Below are 5,313 nucleotides of genomic sequence, written 5' to 3'. Positions count from 1 at the left end.
TGACTCATAAAAACAACTAGATTTTAAAAATTTTTGAAAAAGTCAAATCTAATTTTCGAATTTATGAGAGAGAAAAAGGGAGAGATATTTTTTTTATTTTTGAATTTTTAATGATGAGAGAGAAAAACACTAAAAATGCTCAATGCATGGAAATTTTAGATCAAAACATGTGATGCATGCAAGAATGCTATGAATGTCAAGATGAACACCAAGAACATTATGAATGTCAAGATGAACATCATAGACACAATTTTGAAAAGTTTTTAATGCAAAGAAAACATGCAAGACACCAAACTTAGAATTCTTTAATGCTTAGACACTAAGAATTCAAGAATGCATATGAAAAACATCATATAACACAAAACAAAAAATCATCAAGATCAAACAAGAAGACTTACCAAGAACAACTTGAAGATCATGAAGAACACTATGAATGCATGAAATTTTCGAAAAATGCAAGATGCATATGCAAGTGATACCAAACTTATAACATGACTCAAGACTCAAACAAGAAACAGAGAAATATTTTTTATTTTTGTGATTTTCTAATTTTTTTTTGGATTTTTTTCGAAAATTAATTGAAAAAAGAAAATAAGGATTCCAAAATTTTTAATATGAATTCCAGGAATCTTGCATTCTTAGTCTAAAGCTTCAGTCCAGGAATTAGACATGGCTCACTAGCCAGCCAAGCTTTCAAAGAAAGCTCCGGTCCAAAACACTAGACATGGCCAATGGCCAGCCAAGCTTTAGCATGTAAATCAGGAACAGTAGCAGGTGGATTAACAACAACTAGCTTGCTCTTGATAACAAATTGCTGCCTCAATCCAAATAAATTTAGACATGGCTTTACAGCCAGCCAGGCTTCACATGCTTCATGAAACACTAGAATTCATTCTTAAAAATTTTGAATAAATTTCTCGATCATGCTGGAATAGGATTTACTATCCTTTTGCGTCTGTCACTAACGCCCAGCAATCGCGAGTTTGGAGCTCGTCACAGTCATTCATTCATTGAATCCTACTCAGAATACCACAGACAAAGTTTAGACCTTCCGGATTCTCTTGAATGCCGCCATCATTCTAGCTTACACCACGAAGATTCTGGTTAAGGGATCTAAGAGATACTCATTCAATTCTAATGTAGAACGAAAGTGGTTGTCAGGCCCGCGTTCATAGGGAATGATGATGATTGTCACGTTCATCACATTCATATTGAAGTACGAATGAATATCTTAGAAGCGAAACAAGATGAATTGAATAGAAAACAGTAGTACTTTGCATTAATCTTTGAGGAACAGCAGAGCTCCACACCTTAATCTATGGAGTGTAGAAACTCTACCGTTTGAAAATACATAAGTGAATAGAGGGTAGGCATGGCCGAGTGGCCAACCCCCAAAACGTGATCAATAGATCAAAAGATAATCCAAAGATGTCTAATACAATAGTAAAAGGTCCTATATATAATAAACTAGCTACTAGGGTTTACAGAAGTAAGTAATTGATGCATAAATCCACTTCCGGGCCCACTTGGTGTGTGCTTGGGCTGAGCTTGAGTGTTGCACGTGTAGAGGTCCTTCTTGGAGTTGAACGCCAGCTTTTGTGCCAGTTTGGGCGTTCAACTCTGGTTTTGGCTCCTTTTCTGGCGCTGGACGCCAGATTTGGGCAGAAAGCTGGCGTTGAACGCCAGTTTATGTCATCTATTCTTGGCCAAAGAATGGACTATTATATATTTCTGGAAAGCCCTGGAAGTCTACTTTCCAACGCAATTGGAAGTGCGCCATTTCGAGTTTTGTAGCTCCAAAAAATCCACTTTGAGTGCAGGGAGGTCAGAATCCAACAGCATCAGCAGTCCTTCTTCAACCTCTGAATCTGATTTCTGCTCAAGTCCCTCAATTTCAGCCAGAAAATACCTAAAATCACAGAAAAATACACAAACTCATAGTAAAGTCCAGAAATGTGAATTTAACATAAAAACTAATGAAAACATCCCTAAAAGTAACTAGATCCTACTAAAAACATACTAAAAACAATGCCAAAAAGCGTATAAATTATCCGCTCATCACAGATGAAGACAACCAATCCCTTGGCTCTGACATTAATCTTTCTGATGCTTGATATATTTTAACTGCTCATACCTATGAACTCTGTTTCATTTTCATGCTTTCTAGTTTTGGTACTCTATAACTGAATTGGATACTCTGGACCTTTATGTTTTAGTTTAAACAAATATTATGCATTTTGGTATGTTGTTCTTCTTTGTTTTGCAGGACCCCCATTGATGACAAAAGGGGATGAAAGCCAAGAATATTGAGATTGAAAAACAGGGGCTGAAATCTGATGATTAATGATTACCCCTATGATTGTGTACTCTGATTTTCTTTCTCTTGTGCTTATGCTTAAATTGGTCATTTTTATGATGAGTGCTCTGATTTTCGGTTTATGAGTTATGTTTTCATAATATGTTTTTGCTCTGATATTTTTCAGGTTTACTATTCTGCCAATATTTATTGTAAATTGATTGGTTCTTTGCTTGATTAAGTAGTTTGGTAGAAAATCCTTTTAACATGAATTTTTTTGTACATATTAAATTGAAGTATGATTGAGTCTTGATTATATGTTGAATTGTACTATGAAGGTACTCAAGCATGCTTTATTTTAGTTGTTATAATGAGCAGAAAATTATTAGATGATAACAAAACAGATTGTGATTATCATGTTACTTCTGCTCAAAAATCAAGCTATTCAACATTTCTAATATTCTATATGTTGAATACATTGTGGCTTTAAGCTTGATTTAAGAAAGTTACAGGTAATGCTTCCTTTAATTAAATGGCACATATTAAGGGAGAGTTTTGTAACAATTGAAAAGGGGGAGGATTTCAAACCTTCAAAGAGAGTACTTTTAAATCTTACCCTTTTTCAATTCAATTTTTTTAATAATATTTGTCATCAAGGGGGAGATTGATGAGTTTAGAAAACTCCAAATTAATTTGATGATGATCAAATATTATTAAAATAATTAATTATAAAATTATTAATTTAAATTTTGATGCACATTAGTTGATTAATAATTTTGTGTTGTGCAGATTTTGTTTTGGGCCAAAAATATGACAAGATCAATGTGAAGTTAAAAATTCAGCCTTAATCATTGTGGCTGAATCAATGCTTGGTTAGTTGGGCCAGTATATTATTGAACAAGCCCAATTAAAATTCTTGTTACTAGACTAACAAGGTTTGGTCCGAATTAAAATGAAAGAAGGAAGGGAAGTACACATTTGTTTCGGTTACCCACTTCCTTCATTTGATGGAATTCAAATCTTGATTAAATGAATTTAATGCAGGCATTGGTAACATGAGAGAGAAATTTTAAAATTGATTTGATTGCTATCATTACTCTCACATATTACTAGGCAATGGGTTTTGGAAACTTAATTCATTTTAATTTTCTTTCTTAACTCCATTGAAAGCTTTTCTGCATTCTCTCTCTTCTCTCTCTTCTCTTTGCTTTAGTTTTCGGTCATGTCATAGAAAATAAGAGGAAGCAAGTTATCAGAGATGAGGCATTGTAGCAGTGAAGCTAGAAGCAAGGAAAGGGCTAAGGTGATGATGTCCTTCGCAAAAAGAAGATCCACAGTAAGGTGTGGCTGAGATCTTTGCCACTTATGGTAAGAAGTGGTGAGGTAGTCTCAAACTCTCCATACCCGAAAATGGAAGAGATCCAACTCGGTCAGAGAAGAAGATCCCAGAGGCATGGCTCGTCTCTACCTTTGATCAACCATCACAGAAGGTAGCTATTGTAGCTACGTGAAGGAATAGGCAGAAGATAGAGCAGATGGAGCTGTCAAGCATCAAGGACTCATCAAGGGTCAGGAATCCTTCTTGGGGAGCAAGTCAAGATGGAAGGCCCGGATTGATGAAGCTTGGTGAGATGTGATGAGAAAGAGGTAATTGCATGTTGGATTTTACATTCGGTTCTCTCTCTTCTCTCTCTGGCCGAACCGGTTTTGTGTTGAAGAAGAAGAAGATTAGCTCGGTTCAACCGTTTCAACTTTGGAGGCTTTCCCTTCTATAATAAGGGTGGACAGCCAAGGCTTGAAATAAGGAGAAAAGAGTGTAAAGCACTGAGTTCTCATAGCTACCCAAGCTAACAGAAGTTCTTCTTCTTCAATGTTTTTCATGTTGTATTTTTCTGTTTAGTTTTGTCTGTCTTGAGTCTCATGGAAAAAGACAAACAGTGAGGTTTGTATGAAAAAAGTCATAGAGCGGAAAAAGGCAGAGTATACAAAATTAAAAGAAAAAGCCATAGATGTCCTAGAGGTCCTTTGTACATCTGTGTTGTGTTTTATGATTCTGTGGAAATCTCCTTGCAAGTTGGGTTAGCACTTAGCAGTTGAAAGCTTGGCAGGTGACCAAGTCAAGTTCAGGATTGGGGATAGATTATGGATTTGTCCCGGATAGGAAGGGTAGTTCCTAGGGAGAATTGGTGTCTGTAATCTGTTTGATTATAGTGAAATTCTATCATTGTTGTGATGGAGATTGGATGTAGGCTGCACTGCACTTAGCAGCTGAACCAGGATACTTCTGGGTGTGATTCTTTCTTTCTATTCTACTCAAATTCTAATTCTGTTTGTAGAAGACAAAATTAAAAAATATCTCCTCATTGATTACGAGACAAAAAAAATCTCTTAACTAATAACGAGACAAGAATTAGAATTGTATCAATATAATTAAAATAATTAAAAATATTTTTAAGTGATGTAGCCGACCCCACTTAGTGGGACAAGGCTTTGTTATTATTATTATTATTATTATTATTATTATTATTATTATTATTATTATTATTATTAAAAATATTTTCAATTTATAATTGATAAGTAGCTTAATAATACATTAAATATTAATTTTATATAATTATAATAAAAATATTTTTTAAATTAATATAATTATACATTATTTATTAAATACTAATTATAATATTATAATATAAATATAATAAAAATATTTTTCTAAAATAAATTTATTTACCAAAATATAAATTAATTATTAATAACTAGTCTCATTATCGTATAATTATCTGCAGAATTGATGCTAGGAGAAACTGCAGGCAGGATGCAAATAAACAAAGCTTGTGTGACAAGCATAGAGAAGAAATAATGCCAACATAACAATTGGTAGTTTATACCTTTTCTCGAATAATAGATGTTAAAAGTCAGTAATTATGAGCCGTCTGTTCTACCTTATGATCTTATAGTACCTCACCTAATCTAATATGGATATATTTATATATAAAAACGGCATTTGGTAGAACAGAAGG

Source organism: Arachis ipaensis, chromosome B05 (genome assembly GCF_000816755.2).
Source record: "Arachis ipaensis cultivar K30076 chromosome B05, Araip1.1, whole genome shotgun sequence".
NCBI classification, from domain to species: Eukaryota; Viridiplantae; Streptophyta; class Magnoliopsida; order Fabales; family Fabaceae; genus Arachis; species Arachis ipaensis.
The sequence above is the reverse complement of the archived record's forward strand: the minus strand, read 5'-3'. Positions refer to the sequence as shown.